The sequence below is a fragment of the Myodes glareolus genome, chromosome 22, assembly GCF_982192425.1.
Source record: "Myodes glareolus chromosome 22, mMyoGla1.1, whole genome shotgun sequence".
NCBI classification, from domain to species: Eukaryota; Metazoa; Chordata; class Mammalia; order Rodentia; family Cricetidae; genus Myodes; species Myodes glareolus.
The window spans coordinates 61,253,934-61,277,658 of NC_142047.1; positions in this window are offsets into that span (position 1 = coordinate 61,253,934).

The following is a 23,725-nucleotide window of genomic DNA, read 5'->3' on the forward strand; positions in this document are numbered from 1 at the left end:
TTATAAAAGTTGTATTGATGAAAGCTAGACAGTAGGTGAAGTACACTTGATTAGAGAAAGCTATAAATTACAACTCTGGCGACTCCCTCTGTTCAATGACTGCTCCAGTAGAATTAAAAACTGTGACTGATTCTCAATCTATGTGCAAGAAAAAGGTGTGCTCTCATACACATGCTATCACTTCACTGGGAAGGCAGAGACAGGAGGACATTGAGGACTTTCTGGCTAACGAGCCAAGCTTAATCTGTGAGCTACAGGTAGTGCGTGATTGTCTTTTTAAGAAAGGGGGGGGCTAGTTCATGTGTATGTGTGCATGCATATGCACTCACAAGTGCACTGTCCTGTCTGTCTGTCTGTCTGTCTGTCTCTCTCTCTCTCTCTCTCTCTCTCTCTCTCTCTCTCTCTCTCTCTGACACACACACACACACACACACACACACACACATGCACACACACAGTTTTGGGCAAGGATTCAATTTAGAGCATGAAGACTCTGGTCCCACCAACTTTATGCTTATATTATTTAAGAGCTGAAGAGCAAAGTGTCCATTATTTAAAGTGTATTATTTAATAGTCCAGCATGAAAATTAGAACAAGGTCTTGAAGCAGGACCAGGTCCATTGATTCTTGAGACAGACATGAACCAGGACCCTTTGTCTGTTTTAAACTTTGATGAATCAATAACGCAAAATGTGTTCTGAGAGTTAATTTCTCAATGTTTCCTAGGTTTATATGTCTGCAGACAGCTGTGAAGATATGCATTATTAAATTAAATGGCATTTCCACTCTGTATTTGGTCACTCTGTTTGACACGATTCCCCTCATTTTCCTAGACATCAATCATATTTCATACGCTGACAATGATGGCCTGCCTAGTGAGGTGATCTATATCTCAGTGCTGAGTAGTCTCAAACTCTTAAGACTATTTTGTCCTTATGCCAGCTGAGTTAAACTTGTTCTCTGCAGAGTAGTTTACAGAAAAGCCAGGAGAAAGCAAACAGGTAGGCCGGGTCCACATATCCTCCTCTTGCCTGATCTGCTCAATAGACACCAGCAGGTAAGAAGAATCAAAGCCCTTTGCTGCTTGTGAAACTGCTTACTGGCTGATGGCTGGGAAAGGGGCTTTTGAAGTTCATAGCTGTATGAGATTGAGCCCTTAACATATGTCTGGACATGAGGCCTTTTGGGTACTGGGTTTTAACTCAGCAGTGCCCAGAATGGTTGAAGACAGAATTCCTCTATATTGCTGAGAGTATTGAAAAGTGGCACTTCAGGACTATAGATAACATGAAGCTCATGGTCTTCCTTCTGGAAAAGCATGAAAGAGAGAAAGTTCTGACTTAGTGAATCATTCGCTTCCGAGCAAAGTCACTCCATTACTGAGCATTATCTCTGAATAGCCCTTTCAGTTGTATCTTCAACAGTCCATTCCAACATTCTAATAAACCTGTATTTCTTTTGTATTAAGAAAAGGTGTCACGGGACGGTGGTGACACACACCTTTAATCTCAGCACTTGGGAGGTAGAGGCAGGCAGATCTCTGTGAATTTGAGGCCAGCCTGGTCTACAAGAGCTAGTTCCAGGACTGACTCTACAGCAACACAGAGAAACTCAGTCTCGAAAACAAACAAGCCAACAACAACAAAAACAACAACAAAAACAAAAACTAAAATGACAAACAAACAATCAAAAAAACAAAGAAAAGGTCTCCTATAGCCCAGGATTGCCCCAAACTCATCGTGTAGCTTAGCATAACCTTGAATCTTATGCTGAAATTACTTGCATCACCACAGCTGGAACTCTATAGAGCTGGGATGAAACCCCAGGGCTTTGTGCCTGCGAGACAAATACTTTACCATCAGCGTCATTTTCCAGCCATAGCATCCTTCCTTAGCATGATATCTTTGTCATTACAATTCTGGGATCCATGGTTATATGCCATACTGCAGCACCTTCACTGTGAAACTAGCTCTGCTCAGAAACAATGGTGCATGTGATTTAGTATCTGTGGATATCAAGAACTCTTAAGCCTAGGATAATAGTGTTAAATAAGAATCTCTTTTATTTATGACAAATCATTCTAGGTTTATATGTCGCTTCCAAGAAAAAAATGCCACTGAAATAATGTAATGACTGGACGGTCTTTTGGCCTCTCCAAAGAAAGGCAACATATTGTGAAGTCAATGGTGAATCCTGTTGCTAGAGATTGGTATTCGTAAGAAGACCCTTGATGAGTGACAGTCTTTACTGTAGGAGTAATACCAAGATTCCATCTCTTCAGTGTCAGGCTGGGTATTACTTGTATCTAAAGACTTTGTCTATCCAAGATCTATGATTTGGTTGAAATATTCTATCATCTCTCCCCTTCTCCACTGACATCTCTTGATCTACTTTACTTTTTCTTACTTTATCCAACTCTTTTATCCTCTGTATCTCTTTCTTTCCTGTCCTTCTACTGAACAGATTGATTAATTTTGTTAAATATAATTTTAATTAACAAATATATATTTTATTGATCACTATTAAGTTTCTTTCTTTAATTTCCACTATATCATTTCTTTTGATCTCCCAAGCATGGGTGTAATGCTCTTTCTAACTTTTTGTTTCATTTGGTAACTTAGATTCCTAGTGTTAGTTTTTTGTTTTGTTTTCCTTTCTAGTCTATAAATTCAGTGTAATAAACTCTCCCACAAGCACTGCTCTAGATGTGTGTGACAAATACGAATAATTGCATTTCATTTTCATTTAATTTAGTTTAGAATGCTACTTAAATTTCTTCTGAAATTCTTCATTCAATGATGGAAAAAAATATGTCTCTCAAATTCCATGTATTTCATGGTCCTCTCCTCAGCTTTATTCTGTTGATTTCTAAATTGGTTCTGAGAACTTTTATCTGAGAGCATATTTTCCATTACTTTTGTTACTTTATTTTTGTTGAGATTCATTTTTTTAACCAGAATGATAGTTTAACACATGACATTGAGAAGGTGTGTTCCGTTGGTATTGAGTAAATAACTGAACAAATGTCAGATGTAGCTGTTTTATTGACAATACTGTGAGGCTGTTTATCTCCCTACTGATTTTCTGCATGGTTGGTCAGTCAGGTCTGGGCAGAAATATCATGGTATCTTGGTTCCTGATTGTAACTTACCTATTTCTCCTGTTGGATCTAACAGCTTTTACCTCATTAATTTTGACATTCTGATGTACAGTACATATAACAATGTCAAGATATTATTTTGCCATTCTGAAGAATTATCATCCTTGTTATTAATGTAGTTTACATGAGTTAAGTATTTTTTTAAATAATGTTTTCTATATTATAACATTATTATAATTATCTGTCTTATTATTAGTAATGAATGCTCATTCATTGTATGTTAATGAGTGTGTGAATATATATCTCACAACCAAAATGTGGCATGTTAATGTTAAAGAACAAATATCAAGACTCTCTTCTTCCACTGCGAAGAACCCAAGAATAGAACTTACATTGGCAAATTTGGCAGCAATCACTTTTACTCAACGAGCCATTTCAAATGTCCTAGTCTTGTTAAAATTCATGTTAAAATGTTATATGTTTCTCATTCTCATGCTTTTTATTTTACTGTGGGGAAAATAAACACAAAATATGAGGGTATAGTCTGGAGAAATTCTTAAGGTTGTGTTGCTATTATCTTGCTCCTTGGAGTTAAACAGACGCCTAGACTCCATGTGGAATGACCAAAGCTCCCCACTGACAATGCCCCACTCCTCACAGTCATCAGTTGACTTCATTGTCCTATATACTTCAGAAAATAGGAGTGTCTTTGTTTTCTGATTTTTGAAGAGTCATTTCTAGTCAGCATACTATATTCAAGACTTTCACTCCTTTTGACCCATTTTTATATTTTACTAGATTGCTCCATGTTGCCTCTTTCCCCTTTTCATCAATACCACCAACCTGTGTCCTATGATTGGTGTTCCATAAAAATCTGTAGTTAAGAAGATGATAGACTTGTTTGTGGTTATATTTCTGAATTTGTTTGGTTTTCTTGATAATTAGTTTTTCTGATATTGTTTACAATTATGTGCCTCCTTCTTTTCTCTTCTTCCTTTATTTCTCTTTCAACTGTCACTTCAAATTCCTAGGGAGCCTCATGCTAGAAGACACCTGTTATTTTCAGCATGACTGATGTCCTCTTGATTATCTCTCAGTTAGAAAATTCATAGTTAGTGGCTGTTAAATGAAAAGATGGATAGATGAAAGAAAATGCTTGAGAATAGAATGAGGGATGCAACAGAGATAGAATGGGAGCTGAGAAGCAGCATCAGCAGTAAGGACACTTGACAAAAATAAAACCTAAAACCAGGACTGCACATGCTACACTGTAATAAGCAGCCTACACACATTTCGTTTAATTATCACCAAATTCTCCAGAAAAAGACATTCTTGGAAACTCTTAAGATGAATGGACTTCACAAGAGTGCACATGTAATTTTCAGTAGCAGGACCCTGCTCTGAGGATCTGAAGCCTTCAAAACCAGCAGTCTAATTTCAGCAGAGATAACTTTTGCTGGTGTGAAAATGCAGCTCAGAAGATTTTTATTAACCAGACACTAGTTATTATTAAGCTCAGGTGCTACTTGACAATTTTAAAATTACCAGATTTCATGTAAAAACCACAGTTAGAATAAGATTTTCCATTCAGGATTTTAGCATGACTCAGTAAAGTGCTGCAAGTTTGTCATGCAAGCATATAGATCCAGGATTCATTCCTGGGAAACTTTTTCAACATTAATTTTGGAGTTGACGATGGAGATCATCAGAGCCTTCGGTCACCCTGGCTAACCAACCTAGTCAAATCAATGAAATTCAGACTCAATGAAAACATAACTCAAGGTGGAGAATGTTGGAGATTGCTAACCCCCAGACCCTGAATTTCTTGTAAACAACTTGTTTTCCTCTACTCTGAGCAGCCTGCAGCTGCTGTGAGAACTAAACCCAGAGGGCAGGGAAATGATTTCTGATGATTCTGTACTAGAAAGATCTAGAGAGCTGAGATGTGGCCAGAGCCCTATATAAGCTACCCCTGAGTGCAATAATGGGGGGGGGGGGCATTCTTGGCATTCTTGCTTCAAGGATGCCCCCGTGACCCTGTCTGTCTGTCTGTCTCTGTGTTTGTGTGTTTTTAAATCTTCAGCCTAGTTCCTGTAGCGCATAGTGAGTAGTAAGTAGAGTGCTAAAAGAAACTGGTGTAGTTTTATAGGAGAATGACTGAGGTAAACATATTACATTAACTTTTGGTCTGTATAAATACACTGAGAACGTGTACTTGCACACACAGGTACATGTTTCTTGACAAGCGTGTCCATGCATCATAAGCATAACCACATGTATTGTTAATCAAAAGACTTATTGTAAAGATGTCTTCTAGCTGCAAGTTAATAGCAATTATTTTCTGTCTTTTTCTTTCTCGAGATGTTTGTTTTGTTTGTCCTCAAAATCATGGCTTATACACCAAACATAATATAGTACACTAAAACATATTACATAACAAAACTTATATTTACAACATTTGTGTATATATGATAACTATTTGCTCACATGGAAAAAAAATGAATAAAATATTTATTTCCAGAAGGGAAGAACACCAGAAAGGAAAAAGATATATGAAAACAATGAAAGATGACTCTCATGAAAAGATTTGTTCATATCAGCATAAATACTGTAAGAAGCAACATAAACCTGGTATATAAATAAGTAAAAGGTGAAATGTGTTATCGGATATATTTATCTGGGAACAGCATACCATATTTCCTGTCTATCATCAACTCTTTGACTTTCACTGGATAAAACATCTGCAATTGAAGAATTTAGGAAGAGAGAAAGAAAAAAAATATTTGGAAATTTTAATATTGAGTTTGTATCTAAAAGGGTAGAGAAAAGAACTCAGTCTTTTATTATTGATTTTTATTGAGCTCTACATTTTTCTCTGCTCTCCTCCCTGCCTCTCCCCTACACCCTTCAACCCTGCCTCAAAATTCCCATGCTCCCAGTTTACTCAGATATATGTAAGTCTCTCTTAGTATCTTCATTGTTGTCTAAGTTCTCTGGGATTGTGGTTTGCAGGTTGGTTTTCTTTGCTTTATGTTTAAAAACCACCTACAAGTGAGTACATGTGATAATCGTCTTTCTGTATCTGGGTTACCTCACTTAAAATAATGTTTTCTAGCTCCATTCATTTTCCTGCAAAATTCAAGATGTTGTTATTTTTTCTATTGTGTAGTACTCCATTGTGTAAATGTACCACATTTTCCTTATCCATTCTTCAGTTGAGGAGCATTTAGGTTGTTTCCGGGTTCTGGCTATGACAAACAAAGCTGCTATGAGCATAGTTGAGCCCATGTCTGTGTGGCACAATTGAGTATCCTTTTTATATATACCCAAAAGTGGTATTACTGGGTCTTGAAGAAGGTTGTTTCCTACTTTTCTGAAAAATCACCACACTGATATCCAAAGGGGCTATGCCAGCAATGCAGAAGTGTTCCCTTTTCCTCACAACCTCTCCAGCGTAAGTTGTCATCAGTGTTTTTGATCTTGGCCATTCTTACAGTTGTGAGATGGAATCTCAGAGTTGTTTTGATTTGCATTCCTTTGATGATTAAGGATGTTGAACATTTCCTTAAGTGTCTTTCAGGCATTTTAGATTCCTCTGCTGAGAGTTCTCAGTTTAGGTCTATACTCCATTTATTTTAATTAGATTATGTGTAACTTTGATGACCAATTTCTTGAGTTCTTTGCGTATTTTGGAGATCAGCCCTCTGTCTGATATGGGGTTCGTGAGGATCTTAACCCATTCTGTAGGCTGTAGTTTTGATTTGTTGACTGTGTCCTTTGCTTTACAGAAGATTTTCAGTTTCATGAGGTCCCATTTATTAATTATTTCTTTCAGTGTCTGTGCTGCTGAAGTTATATTTAGGAAGTGGTCTCCTGTGCCAATGATTGCAAGTGTACTTCCCATTTTTTCTTCTATAAGGTTCAGTGTGGATGGTTTTATGTTGAGGTCTTTGATCCATTTGGGCGTGAATTTTATTCATGTTGATAGATATGGATCTATTGGCATTATTCTACATGTTGCTATCCAGGTATGGCAACACCACTTATTAAATATGCTTTCCTTTTTCCATTTGATATTTTTAGCTTCTTTGTCTAAAATTAGGTGTTTAAAGAGGAGTGGATTAATATGAGGGTCCTCTATTCAGTTTCATTGGTCCTCTTGTCTGTTCTCATGCTAATACCAGGATTGTGATGCCTCTAGAAGTTCTTTTATTGTATAGGATTGTTTCACTATCTTGCATTTTTTGATTTTCTATATGAAGTTGAATATCATTCTTTTGAGGTCTGTGAAAAATTTTGCTGGGATTTTGATAGGCATTGCATTGAATCTATAGATTGCTTTTGGTAAGTTTGCCATTTTTATTGTATTAATTATTTCAAGAGAATGGGATATCTTTCCACTTTATGGTGACTTCTTCAATTTTTTTCTTTAAAGGTTTAATGTTCTTGTCATATAAGTCTTCCACTTGTTTGGTTAGAGTTACTCGGAGATATTTTATGCTATTTATGGCTATTGTGAAGAGTGTTGTTTCGTTGATTTCTTTTCCAACCCTTTTATCATCTTTGTACAGGAGGGCTACTGACTTTTTTGAGTTAATCTTGTATTCTGAAAGATTACTGGAAGTGTTTATGGGTCATAGAAGTTTCTTGGTAGAATTTTTGGTGTCTTATTGCTCTTACTAGGACCTTAGAACTATATTGAATAGATATGGAGAGAGTGGACAATCTTGTATTATTCCTGATTTCAAGGGAATCTCTGGGAATTTCTCTCCATTTAATTTGAAGTTGGCTGTTGGCTTACTGTTTATTGCCTTTATTATATTTAGTATATTCTTTGTATTCTTGCTCTATCCAAGATCTTAATCATGAAAGAATATTGTATTTTGCTAAAAGCCTTTTCAGATCATGTGGTTTTTATTTTTTAGCTTTTTTTTATATGGTAGATCACATTGACAGATTTTTATATGATGAACCATTCCTGAATCTCTGGGATGAAGCTGACTTGATCATCGTGAATGATGGTTCTAATGTGTTCTTGTATTTGATTTGCCAATATTTTATTTAATATTTTTTCATCAATGTTCATGAGTAAGATCAGTCTGTAATTCACTTTCTTAATAATGTCTTTCTGTTGTTTGGGTATCAGGATAATTGTAACCTCATAATAAAGAATTTCACAATGTTCCTCCTATTTCTATTGTGTGGAATAATTTGAGGAATATTGGTATTAGTTCTTCTTTCAAAGTCTTGTATAATAGTTTCTGAGCTGAAACTATCTGTCTGGACTTTTTTTTGTTAGGAGACTTTTGATGACTGTTTCTATCTTCAGCAGTTATAGGTCTAATTTGCTTAATTTTGGTAAGTGATATTTATCCAGAAATTTGTCCATTTCCTTTAAGTTTTTCAATTTTGTGGAGTACCGGTTTTTGAAATATGACTTGATAATTCTCTGTATCACCTCCATGTCTGTATTTATGTCCACTTTTTTATTTCTGATTTTGTTATTTTGGATATTTTCACAATGTGGGTGTGGCTAGGAACAACTCCGTAGTCCTGCCTGCTTGTTCTTCCCAGTCAAACATGGAAGAGCCATGTCTACTGCCTCTGAGAGCCAATTTCTCTGCATGTGCAACTATCATGAACCAGGAAGTTACTTTCCCTAAAGAATTCGTGCAGTTTTTACTGCACCTCTTTTCAAGGAACTAAGGTGGTCTTGCTCACCTTCAGCAAACAGAACCCATACAAAAAAAAATGCCAGCTACCAAGAAGACATGCTTAACTCTGTTCTTTTTTGTCTTGAATTTCTTCCCAAGCTTTCTCAGGCTTTACATGGATGTAGTCCCATGTTGGAATGCATTTCCCTAGGCAGAGGGATGGCCAAGACCTGAAATAATCTCACAGAAAGTGTATTAATTAAAACATTGCTTTGCCAATCACTTAAGCATATTTCTAGTTAGCTCTTATATCTTAAATTAACCCACTTCTAGTCATCTTTGTTTTGCCACATGGTTGTGGCCTACCTATATGGTTCCATCCAGTGTCCAGCGTTTGTCTCCTGTGCTAGTTACATGTCTTTTCCTTGACTCCACCTACACTCTCTTATATCTATTCCAGCCTGGCTATATTCTGGCATGCTTTAGGCTGAACCATCTTCTCTATTAACCAATGGTAAAAAATAAAATAACATATTCACAGCATAGAGAGGTAAATCCCACATCAAATCTATATCAGGGTGAGTTGTTAAATCCTTTTGGGATATAACTAAGTAATGAATTTTGATAGATGGACCTTGATGTTTTGTATTAGGGATGAGTCAGAGGTCAAATAAGAGAACTGAATTTGATGACTAGCTTTAGGAATTTACTTCAACACCTTTAACCAAGGAGAGGGAAAGGGAGACAAATGCTAAACCGGTTGGCACGTGTGTCATGCTTTCACTTATGATTACCATTCTTGGCCTGCTAGAACCCACATTAAACAATTTCTGAGTTGTAAATTATACACATTCCTGAGTACCATAAAATGGCTGGTTCTATTTGTCTATCAAGTCTTAGAGATGAGTCACCCACTTGACAGTATTTCTTCAATAGACTACCCACTTTTTAGTGACTTAGGAGCTTCCTATATTATCTAACTAATTCTTACAGTATTACAATATTCATGGTCACAAAATACCACAGAATACAAAAATGGCAGAATTGGCAAAACATAAGTTAAAATGTTGTTTATGTTCCGTGACTGGGAAGAGAACAAGACAGGGTAACGGGAAGAATATGAACATGGCACATTTACATATAAATAATATGTCCTAATCAAACTCCTTGTTTATGACTAATATATGCCAACAAAGTGGAAGACACCTGATGAAATATGCAAGCATCCATAAGACCAACCTTTGGAGAACAGGGTGAAAACAGTGTTGTTGCTGAGGTGCTCAGGTGTAGTGTAGAAATCAGCCCGGTTCTGTATCTTAGAATAAATAATGTATCTGTTGAATTTTGAGAAAACACAAGTGACTGAGTGCATGCAGACTCAAGTTGGTTATAACAAAGATACTTACTGCAATCAGACAAAAAGGTTGAAGTGCTAAGTGGAGAGGCATTTTTTTCATTTCATCTACCTCCAAAGCCATCACATTCACAGTTTCTTGCTTTAAGCAAATTCTTTCAACATTCTAAAGTCTTGAGTAAATGTAAAATTGAAATTGATAACAGCATGTAGTGTCCACGAGCTCTGCAGAGTGTGTCAACTTGATTTTGATTATTTGCTGGTGAGTTTTTAAGTTTAATATTTTTCTATGTAAATTTTATTCCCATAAATATTGTGTCTTGATCATACCCACCCCTCACTACTGCCCTCCAACTCCTGCAGGACCCTATCATATCTCACTCCCAATTTCATGTCTTCCTTTCATAATAGTTATTGACCAATTACAGTTAGTATTGTGGTGTAGGGTGTCCTTCTGTCTATGCATTGCTTTCATAGGTGAATAAAAGAACTGCTTTGGGACTATAGCAGAGCTGTGGGGAAACAGAGATAGGCAGGGAAAACTAAATGAATTGCTGGGTGAAAGGAAGGTAGAGTCACGAGACACCATGGATCTACCAGAGGTAGACATTCTGGAACTTTTCTAGTAGGTCACAACCTCTCGGTGATACACAAATGAACATAAATTGGTTAAATTAAGATATAAGAATTAGCCAATAAGAAGCTAGAGCTAATGGGCCAAGCAATGTTTTAAACAATATAGTTTCTGTGTGATTAGTTTGGGTGTAAGCTAGATGGGTGGTCGGGAAGAAGAAGCACCCTCTCCTCCTGCAAATTGATGCCCATGTGGCCAGCTAAATCCCCTTAAAACCTGAGAAAGTTTGAAAATGAATTCTAGACACAAAAATACAGAGTTTATTACAGCTCCTTGCTCTTTGCTGGTGACGTGCTGTAGCTCCTTTAAGAGAGATTTTCCTGATGCAGCCATAGCAGGAAAAATTCTATACAGTTTTAAAATGTGACTTTCTTGCTAATGGCATTTGTGGGCTTCAGTGTTTGTGTGCCCACTCAGTGTCTGGAAGAAAGTAGCTGAGAACATGTCCCCAGTTCAATGGTCCCTTCCTGGGCAGGCAGTGGGATCAGGTCTACTAGGCTTGCACAGGCAGGAGAACATGGCAGATTCAAACCACCATACATTGAGATATTTCCAGGGTGAGCAGTGCTGTGCATGACAGATTTAGCTATTACTCAGACAAAAAGAGGTTATGTGCTGCATGCTCATTCTCAAAGTTAAAGTGCTGAGTGTGGCTCCTAGCATACCAGGCAGTACCAATATGGCCACCATTTTGAAAAACAGAAGAGAGGCAGAGCCAACACTCTGGACTGCTGTGACCAAGCTGCTTAACATTTTAAAAGTTCTTCAAGACAGTAAGCAATTACAGATAATACAAGAAGGACATATTCAAACATAAAAGAACTCTAAATGGGTCACAATGTTGAATAATTGTACATAGGCTTGTAAGAGAGAAGAAAAAGAGTATAGAGAGTTGGAAAGGAAGTAAATCATTTTTAAAAAGTCTTTAAAGAGATAAAGTACAGACAGCAATAGATTAAAAGGAGTTAAAAAAATAAGCCACGTAAAAATGGAAAATTCACACAGTTTGGATTATGTATATAATTGTGTTTTCTTTGAATTTTTTTGACTGTGAAGAAGCTAAGAATAAGGAGACATTTTATTGTATGGACTACTAAGTTAAACCAACATAAAGGTATCTTGATTTCAAAATTTAAGTCTAAAGATATGTTGCTTTGGAAAAGAGATTCTTCTTTTATTTTCACAGAAGATGAGAATCTGTGGATTGCTTCTAGAATAATATGTTTTGATAGACCATGACCCCCTGAAAGGTTGCCATGAACACCCTTAAAAAATTATTTCACCCAACTGGTGACTGAGATGAACCTAGCACACAGGATGCATCATAAAAAAAATCCTGATTAACAGATGCCCCAAACAGCAGGAAGCAGTGTGGACAGAGCTACACCCGTATTCTCAAATATTTTATTATAATTGATTGTTTACATTTAGAGGGAAATATGCTATAGAGATGAATTATTTTCTTTGGTGTTGATCTTGTTTTTTAATATAAATTTAAGGTCAATTTTGTTATATGTATATTTCTGCTCTTTATTAAGGAATTGTGATTGTGTAGTTCATTTAATAAATGTAGTGTATAATTTTAAAATATAGGTTAATAGATAATCATCTATAATAATGAAACTTGTAGTCATGTTAGTTAGATTTTCTAGATGTATAGAGACATATTTCAGATGTATAGGCATTCTTCAAATCTTTCAAAGATTATGGAATATGATATTTAAAATGTTTAAGAACTTAAGATTTTTCATGAAAGTGAGACACCTCTGCTTCTGGCAGCACCAAGCTACTTCCAGAGGAAGATTGGCATCAAAGAATCTCCTTAGCCATTTGGGCAAGAAACTGCTCTTGCCTGGACTGCTTAACTGTAAAGCAGGACCCACAGATAAGTGACTGCTGAATTTGCCTAAAGAAGAGACAATCTTTCCGGATTTCTACTTCATGAAAGAGTCTGCAAGAGATTCTGCAGGATACAGAAGAAAAAAAGTGAACTGTCTTTGAAATTTCCTGCTTCATTGAAAAGCTGCTGGATACTGTGGGCCTGTAGGCCGAAAATGGATGCCCCAATGATACAGAAGAATGATTCTTGACTGGGCAGGCAGCAAGATGTCTCTGTCAATTCTAGAGTTTTGGAAGTTGCTGACAATGCAAGAGCCTAGCAAGATACTCTTGTATCACCATGTCATGATCCTTTGCTCTCTTTTCTGAACAATGATGTCTAGTATGACCCATCTAAGTTCACTGTTTTTTCCTTCTGGTTCTTGGAAACTATAAGTGTTATTTGGGGTTCTCACTTTCCCTACCTGCATGTGTTCCATATTTCAGTGACAGATTCTCTAAACACTCAGGTTTCTGGGATCCTATGCATGATGCTTAACATTGCTTGGCAACTTAATAGCATCAAACATCGACAGAAAGATGAGTCTCTTGACATGACGTGGAAAGAGTTTCTTGATTAGGTTAATTCAGTTGGGTTGAACTATCCTAAACCTGAACAATACCATACCCTGTCCTGAAATCCTGTGGTGAGTCCAATGATAGCTTGAGAACTCTAGAGGCTTAGTAATGCAGCTCTTGGTGAGTTCTAGTCCAAACCGATGAACATAGAAAATTTCAGGTCAGCCAAAGGTAATTAGTAAAGTCCTGCCTCAAAGAAATCAAACAAAAAATAAAAGAGAACAATACAAACAAATAAACAAAAAGAAGGAAAAAAGGGAGAGGAAACTTCTTAGATACCAGATTCTATCACTCTCTGTGTCATGGCTCTGGGTGCAATGTGACCAGCTCTCCACACTCTGATGCCAGGCTTTCCCTGTCGTGATTGATAGTACCCTGGAACTTTGAGCCTAGAAAAACCTTTTGCTCTTTAAGTAGTTTTTATCAGACAGATTTCTCAGCAAAAAATCAAGGACTAATAAAATGGCCTTGTAGGGGCTATTATAGTGTCTTTACAGATATTTAATAAAAGTAAGTTGATTCTCACATGAGATCAACTCAGAATTATTTTATAATGTCATGGCTTATCAAATATGATGATCTCAAGTAGTTTTCCAGTTGAAATCTGATCTTCTTCTTGTATAACTGCAACTTCTACCTTGATCCCTAATATCCTTTTTTAAACTTGGATTTCTTCGTCTTATATTATTTGATATAATTCAGAGTGAATGCCATTTGCTTTTACTTCAAGGTGGCCTTTTAGAGCCTCACTACTACAATCTCTCTGACAAGGTGACAGGGTGCCGAATGAAACCACAGATTTGCTATGGTGCACAGGAGAACATGACAGACCAAATCTTTTTCAGAAAACCCCCTACCCAGTGATGCCCAGGGGAAACTCAAAGGAAACATCACATGTCATCTTCCCTGTACACCTTTATGAGAAGGAAAATTAGCAATAGCATTTTCTGGGCACTTGAGAGCAAATGCTCCCAGGAGTACCTCATCTCTAAGACTGTAACTGTCATTCTTTCACAGAGGGAGATGGAGTTCTTTGACCTTGAAGCACTTCCAATCATGCATAGTTTTTTGTGGCCCAGCATGATAACTATTGATGACTCTTCCCACATAGTTCTTTCTATGTGAAGGTTTATAGGTTGAAAGTAGATACTGTTATTTTTTTAAAAAAGATATCATGAAAAATTTCTCTAGTTAATCCTTCTTTTACTTCTTAGAAAAAGCAAATTTCTGGGACTCTGCAGAAAATGAGCAGTAACATAGTGGCCTAGAATGTATTAGGATATAGATTTATAGTCAGCACAAAAGAACAAATAAGAAAACAATAAAGTGTCTACTCATGTTAGCAAACCTTTTTCAAGCAGTGATATATCCTTTTCTTTCTTTAAAAAAAATTGTGTGTTTGTGTGTGTGTGTGTGTGTGTGTTTTGAGTAAAGTGTGTGTGTGTGTGTGTGTGTGTTGAGTGCACATAAATATATGTCTGCAAGTTCATATTCAGAGGAGTGTATGTACATATGACAACTAGATGTTGATACAGGATACCTTTCTCAATTATTCTCCATCTTATATTTTGAGAACGGATTTTTCAGTGAACTTGGATCTCACTGATTCTCCAGGGTGCCTGGCAGTGAACTCTGGAGATCTCCCTGTCCCTTTTCCTTAGTGCTATGGTTACAGATATACAACATCATGCTCAGCTTTTTCATGAAAGATAGGGATTTAAGTCAGTCTTTATGCTTGTGCAAATAACACTTTACACCATGGAGCCATATTCCCAGCACCGGTATATTCATTTATTCATATGATTACACCCATCCATTCACTGGTATCTAATTATAGAGCTTTACTGGGCTTCCTTATAGCATATTTTTCAATTGCACTGACATTACATCATGGGATTATCTTGAACATGAAGTATTCCCCACAGGTGTGTGTTGAGCTTAGTGCTCAGTCAGTAGTGGTATTTTGAAAGGTGATTTTGTTGTCTAATCTTGGCTGCCATATTGACTACATCTAGAATTAACAAAAACTCAGCATCTGTATATACTTGGGAGGGATTTTTTTCTTCTGCTCCCCCTATATTAAAATTATATTATTTTTTCATGCAGCTTATACTAATTACAGTTTGCTCTCCCTCAGCTCCTCCAAGTTTTTCTCTGTTTCCTTCCCATCCAGAGCCTCTACCTTTCTGTCTCTCATTAGAAAAGAATATGCTTCTAAGAGATAAGAACAAAATATAAAAAGTAAGGTAAAACAAACCTATCACACTGGATTTGGACAAAGCAAACCAACAGACGGGAAAGAGCCCAAGGAAAGGCAATGAAATCAACTCTCAATGGTTTATGTACTTAGGAGTCTCACTAAACTGAAAGGCATAATATACATGCAGAAGACCTCGTCCAGACCCATGCTGTCTATGTGATTACTGCTCTGTGTGTGTGGGTTCATATGAGATTTATTCAGGAGATTTAAAAGGCCCAGATCTCTTAGTTTTCTCCATTCCACCTGACTCTTAAACTTTTCCCAAAATACTTTCTCTGCGGTTGTCTAAGGTCTGAGGTGAGGAATTTGATGGAGAAATTTCATTTACAGCTGTGATTACCAGCATTTCTCTTTCTCTCTGTATAATTCTGACTTGGTTCTCTGCATTTTTTCCAATCTGGGGCAGATGAATCTTCTCTGATGATGAATAATCAAGGAAATGTTCTACATGTATAGCAGAATATCATTAGGAGTTATTTTATTGTTACTTTTTAAAAAAGTAGTATTTGGTTTTACTCCAGATCTCTGGACTATCTGGTGTCTGGTTCTTGGTCACCCAAGCATTGTTAGTTATGTGTTCCATTTCATGGAGTGAGCTTTAATTCAAATTTGTTATTTACTGGTTATTTCCCCAGGTTTTGTATTACTATTGCCCAAGCATATTTTATAGGCAGGGCAGAATTATAAATCAAAGGTTTTGTGGCTGGGTTGATGTTTTTTTATTTCTCTTTTGCTACCCTACAGATACCTCCTCAGAGAATCTACCAAAGATATTAGAAGATAGAGGTGAAGACTCAATGCATGCACTAGCTCTACCTCTCCATGTTCAATGAGGTCTGTGGGTGTGGGTGTCAGCAGTGCCGCCTCGTTGTCCATTTGCAGAGAGCAGCCTAATATTTTTGTAACTTTCTGGGTTGTTTGGGAATTTCAAGGATACCCATTTAGCCAAAATCTCAATTGGCTGTGACCCAAAATACTGGGATTAGGAGATTTTTTTGCTGACAAGTGATGGCCAGTTGGGATTCCATCTTCCTTATTTGGAGAATTCATTAGGACCATCTTCACATATCTTAGGATGTATCCCCTTCACTAAGTTTCCATACCACTTCACATATGCTTCTAAAATAGAGCTGCATCTCCCAACATTCCCTCCCTCAGCTCTACCTTCCCTCCCCCACCTACCTGATTCTCCCATTCCCATTTCACACGTCTCCTGTCTACCCATAATATCTAATCTTTTTCTGCCTTTCTGGGAGATCCAGAATTTCTTCCTAGTTCCTTCCTCTGTATCTGACCTCTCTGTAACTATACATTATAGCTTGTTTTTCATTTATTTAAAGGCCATTAGGTGGTAACCTCACTCAGAGGTTTTTTGTTTTTGGTTTTTGTTTTTCTGTTTTGTTTTGTTTTTTGTAGGTAAAAAAAATTTTGGAGGCAAATTCCTTGATGTCACTTTTAACAGGTAAGTTATATTCCCTCATGTAAATGAGCTACATATTCTTTGTCCATTATTTTCTTGAAGAACATCTAGGGTATTTACAGTATCTGGCTGTTATGAATAAAACAACAATGAACAAAGGTGAGAAGGTGCCCATATGATACAATGAAATTCCTTTGGATATGCCAGTCTTAGTCAGGATTTCTATTGTTATAAAGAAATACCATGACCATGGTAACTCTTATAAATAAAAATATTTAGCTGTGGTGGTTTGCTTACAAATCAGAGTTTTAGACCTTTTTCATTGTTGTGGAACATGGCATCTGGTAGTATGGTAGTATATAGGAAGACATGGTACAAGAAAGGAAGCTTGGAATTCTTATACCTTGATACACAGGCAGCAGAAAGAGGTTTGAGACACTGTGACTGGCTGAGCATTTATGAGACAACAAATCCCACCTCCAAAGTGACACACTTCTTTAAGAAGGCCACAGCTACTTCAATAAATCCACACATCCTAATAGCGTTACTTTATTTCAAACTACCACATTTCACTCTCTGACACTTAATATCATACTGGAAAAAAATGCATTTAGACTAACTTCAAAAGTCTCATAGTCTATGGCAATCTCAAAATTATTTAAAAGCTAAAGTTGAGAATCCATTTTAAAATCCATGAAATATTTTAACTGTAATCCACTACAAAAAATAAAAATCAATCCAGGAGGTCGTGGCACACGTCATTATTCCCAGCACTTGGGAGGCAGAAACAGGAAGATCTCTATGGGCTCAAGGCCAACCTGGAATACAAGAGCTAGTTCCAGGATATGCTTCAAAGCTACAGAGAAACCCTTTTTCAAAAAAACAAATAATCATATTAATAATAGTAATCATAATAATAAAAAATTCAGGTCACATATTTTCATCATATAATGGCATAAAATATATATTACCATTCTCAAACATAAGAAAGAAAGCATAATGAGAAAATACTGGGCCAAAACAAGATCAAAATCAAGCTGGGGGGAGCTCCAAACTCAGCATCTCCATGTCTGATGTCCAATATTTTCCAGATCTCTAACTCCTTTCAGCTTTGCTGACTGAAACATACTTCTTTCTCTTGGGCTGGTTGCACTGACATTTAGCAGCTCTCTTCAATAAGTACCTTAGGGTATTATCACCAGAACATTTTGGGGGTCTCCAAGACATTTCAGGCTTTAACTTCACAGCTTCATATAGTGTCTTATCTAGGCATCCTTGGTCATTGGTCTCTGGTCTCTGTGGCATTTCTTAATCACAAAGACAAATTCTATAGCCTCTTTCTTCTATCTTTGATTCCAGAACCACATAATTGAAGCTGCCAAGACCTTCTGATTAATGGGATTGGATATGGCCTTCTAGCTCAGCTATATCTTCACCAACTTTCTCTTTTCAATGTTTTCTTTAATTTCCTGGGCTTGTTTGTCCTGAAACTGGATATGTAGATCAGGCTGGCCTCAAATTTAAAGATCCACCAGCGTCTGCCTTCTGAGTGTTTGGACCTAATGAGTTCACCACCCTTCTTTCTTTAAGATTTTCTATAATTGTTTTTGAAATTTTAAAATCAGCTAAGTAGGATCCTTCCCTGAAGGTCACCAATTTATCTCACTTCTTCATCTAATAACCTCTTTGAATAAATGGGTTAACTCCATTCTACATCCCAGTACTACAATTCTCCACAAATTGTGCATTTTATATTTTTCCTTGTTCAAATCAATCCTTTTCATTGTAAATCTGAATAAGAGTGACCAGTAATAACCATATAAAAGAGACATTACTAGGCTGTTTTTGAGATATACTGTGCCAACAGAATTAGTTCAAATATGTTCATTCTAGCCTCAGGCAGACTACGAAAATGGCAGAAAGCAGCCACACTGTTCTACAAAATATCACAAGAAAATCTCTAAGTGACATAATATTATTCTCGTTCTCTAAAATTTAAGTCATGTCCGTAGTGCTAAAATAACTCTTAGTACATGAAATCTCACAAGTAGTATAGTCTTTAAAGCACCCCGTAATGATTTTTACTACTTTTTTAGTGCAAACTACCAAAGTCCATATTTTAAAACAAACAAACAAGAAAACTTGGTCTGGGTATTCACAGCAATATCCCAGTCCCTGGTACCAATTTCTGTCTTAGTTAGTGTGTCTCTTTCTGTGGAGAGACAGCATGGCTATGGAAACTATTATAAAGGAAAACATTTAATCAAGTGGTTTACAGTATCAGAGGCTTAGTCCATTATCTTTTTGGTAGGACATGACTGTGTACAGGCAGATATGGTACTCTCTCTAGCTGAGAGTCCTACATCTTCAATGTTAGGCAACAGGAAGTGAACTGAAAAACTGGTCATGGCGTAAGCTTATATGAGACCTCAACACCTGCCTATACAGTAACAAACTTCCTCCATGAAGGCAATACCTACTCCAACAAAGACATATCTGCCAATAGTGCTATTCCCTCTGAACTTATGGGAACTAATGGTACTAAAGGCATCATAGATACATAGCTACTAAGTTTCCCTTTTGAAAATAGTCTATAATTTAAATTTATGAACTAAGTGTGTTTATCTTCCTTGTTTATGAAACACTAAGTGTCTGTGTTCACATTCAGATAGCTCTTTATCCACATTATACTGAATACTGGTTTTCTAAAATTTATTTGTGATGATCATTTCTTGTGGTCAAGACAGTCATTAATAGTATAATTCTGACTGAACCAAATTCAGTGGAGTTTATATATATGGTCAGTCACTTTAAGAGAGATACTCAGTGGGGGTTTCTCAGCCACTAAAGCACTTACTTCACTTGAGGATGACTTTTGTCCTCAAAACAGACTTGTAAAATATTGGGTATGGTATTTCATACTTGTAGTTCCTTCACAGATGAAGCAAAGACAGAGATATCCTTGGGTCTCATAGATGAACAAGTTCAAGGTCATCGAGACATCTTGATTTATAAAATAAGGGTAATAGTATAAGTTATTCAACTCACAAGGGTAGGTTGCATGAGAAATGTCCTGTTGCTTGTATATCAGCACTTGGTTCACAGCCAATGCCACTATTTGAAATGGTATGAAACCTTTCAGAGTAGAGCTTTGGTAGAGGAAGAAAATCACTGGAATTCACTTTTGGGTACTAATAGTCTTGCCAATCTTCTTGTTCTCTTTGTCTGATTCCTGTAAGTGAATGCATCTAGTATCTTGCCTCCCTGCCTGTTGCCATCCCTTCTCCACCATGATGGTGTTTAGCACTATGGAGCCATAATCCAAATATTACTTTCTTCCTGTGTTATTTTTTGTCATCATATTCTATCCTAGTAAGTAAGTCTTGAAGCATACAATTTAAAGTCATCAACTACTAAATGTATACTGTATATTCTTTTTCTTTGCTGGTGTTGTTTTTGTTTTGTTGTGCCTTTTGGTTTTACAGGTTATTTTTTATGTGCATAGTAGTGTATTAAGATGAACAGCTCATCAGTAAGGGAAGTTTTGTAGCTGTCTTTGTGGGTTGAAAGAAGCTGCCAAAAGATACAACTAACAAGGCAACGAAAAGGCAATGAATAGAAATGATTTAGGCTCTGAAAAGGATACCTGCCAAGTTTGATATCTGCAGTAAAGAAACAACTATAAACAGGATAGAATGCCTGCAACTTTTGTGTGAACTATCAGGGCACCAACAGATAATGCAGTACACTATGGAAAACATTTACATCTAGTCCTAAAAATGTTAAGATTGCAAAAAGCTTTGTTACGGTACAAAATGAGCTTCTTCCCTCACCATGATCTGTCCAACCACTGACAGTCAATTTGCAGAAGACTATGCCTCTTGTCCTGCAGTGCGTTCTCCATTAATGACACAGAGGAACTTTATACTCCTGATAACCATGACAGGACACGGTTATTGTCTCTCACAGAAGAGAAATCTGAGGTGTCATGAAATTGAATAACCTGCCTATGAGGGTTAATGTTCATTGTTACCTAGCCAGGATCTAAAACAACCTTGAAGACCAGGGTTTGTGTAAGGGGGACTTTTAGATTAGATTACCTGAGATGAAAAGACATGTTATAAATGTGCCTAATGCAATTCCATGGTATGAGCTCACTGACTACAAGAAAAGGACAAAATTACCTGAGTACCAGTTTTCATCACAGTTTCCTGACTGGGCATGCAATGTGACTAGCTGACTCACACTCCTGTCACTCTAACCTCTATACCATGATGGCCTGTCTCTTAAAACTTTTAACTAAATCAACCCTCCTTCTTTACATTGTTTTTGTCAGATATTTTGTTGCAGCAATGAAAAAAAGTGATCCACTCTCCAGAGTGTCATCACACAAGATGCTGTTTTTCCTTCCATCAAACCACAAAGCAACATCTACAGATCAATGCTATTTTACTCAACAATGTAAGAAAGCACTCTCAGATTAACATTGCATATATATTAAATTATATTATAATCACACATGCACACCACCCATTTAATCTACGTAGCACATAGGTATGCTAGATTTCATTATCACAGCTTTATAGGAGCAAAAAATAAAAAGCAAGAAAATTAAACTTCTGGAATACATCACCTAGTTTTTAATTGTCAGCAAAATATTTAAATCAAAGTTTTCCTTGTGTTTGCATCACTAACATCATAAGGAAAGGAATTTTATAAATGTTTTATTGCCTTTAAGAAATTTCCATTGTTGTTTGCAAAGAATAATGTTCTATTGGATATTTCATCATCCAAATTGGCAGGATTTCTCCAAAAATAAAATGTAGCTACTTCCTGCACTAAACTGTTACCTTGGAGTATGCTTATTAGAAGGTAGCTAAAGATAATTAGACAATTCTTTCAATTTCAAAGGAAGGATGAGATTTAATTGTTCTTCAGTATTTCAGGTAGGTAACTTCCTAATATCTCACTTCGATGTGACTTTCAAGCAGCTGTCAGTTCTTCCAGAATAATCTGTAGATTCGAGTAAAGGAAATACTTTCTCCTGCTAACACCCAAAGTTTATTTAATCAGTGTTCATACTGGGAAACACTGTGTATCTCCTATAGCTGCTACAGAAAGTAGAGTAACATTGGGATTCCACAGATGAATGCTTTTTGCTGATACGGAGTCTTTTAGATCTGAAAAACACAGAACAGGAAGGCTTCTGCATGACACGTCTACAGTATTTTATCTTTCCTTCTTAGGATGATGCCTTCGGCCACAAGGGACTCAACAAGTATTTCCCAGAGCCTGTGATCTATGTAGAGAAACAAATGAGTAAGTCACAGTAGGACATTGTCATTGTCATATCCATGCCAAGACAGGAGCAGAGTACTCCAGTGTTCAGGTGCTTGGCATTCCTAGACTGCTCAGAGGAATAGAGTGCTTTTAAAAATTGCACTTATAAGCCAAGTTCAAATGAGCTTAATTTTTCAACGTGGATCTCTATCACAAATTTATGAAGCAGCACAGACCAGCTTTTATTAGTAATTCTCTAGTTCTTTGAAAAACATCACCTCATAATTCCCCTGGGATATTTCTTTTCTTAATGTGTGACTATTCTGAGTAAAAGAAAATGAAAGAGATTTGGGCCATGGAGATGACTCAGTTGGTAAAGTGTTTGCTGCCAAACCTAAAAACCTAAGTTCAATGCCCTGGAAACATGTGGGGGAAGGAGAAAACACTATTTCCCAAGTTTCCTTCTGTCCTTCATATATGTTCACAGTACATGAGTACCTACACACATACACACAAAATAAATTAATAAAAGAAAACACAAGTTTCGCATGCCCTAGACACTTCAATTGATAAAGTGCTTATAACACAAGCATTCACATAAATCAGGTGTGGTGGCATTTCTTTCTCAAAACATGAGCTGCAAAAGCACTGAGGAATATATGTTACATTAATCTCTAGCACCCACATATATATATATGTATATATATATACACACTACATATCCAGACACATGATCCTACACACAGAGAGATTATACAAAATTGGTTTAAATTACTCTCTGATATGCACAAAAAAAATAACAGGCAAAACTTTGTATCTTATTTTTAATTTCTCTCTCTCTCTATGTATGACATATATATTTGTGACCATGTGTGCTGCGTGTGGATGCGAGCATTTGCATGCAGCTGTGCATATGTGAAACTCAGAAAACAGTCACTCGATAGGCCCTCACCCTCTACTTTGTTTGAAGCCGTGTCTTGTTGCCCTTTGGTTTTGCCAGGGTTACGGGCTATCAAAGTGCAGCAATCCTCCTGTCTCTATGTCTCATCTCAAAGTAGGAATGGCAGATTATAGACACACAGCACAACATCCTGTTTTAGGTGAATTATAGAGATATAAAAACAGGTACTTGCATTTTCTTGAAAAGTGCTTTCTCTATTAAGCTGTTTCCTCGGTCCTAACTTTCCAAACCTTGTAGATTTCGTCTACATGACTTGTATCCACTATTTATAAAGCCATTGTGAAAATTAGACAAAAATAACATAGTGATATTCACAGAGACAGTGGGTCTTTGGATTCAGCTTCCAAACTGAGGCATCCCAGGAGTGAATGGTTAACTTAGAAACATTCCACCTTCTGGAGAATATTTAAAGAGCATCATTCTCATAAATGAAGAGTAATTCTCTGTGAAGGTCTCTACGATATCAGTTTATAAGTCAACTGCCCTCTTTTTCGTTAACTCTAAACTTGACACAGCCGAGAGTCATCTGAGGAAGCAGACTAGAGTTCAGGAAATTATAGTTCATACTGGCCTGTGGGAGATAAGGTTGACTGTTGATTGGTGTA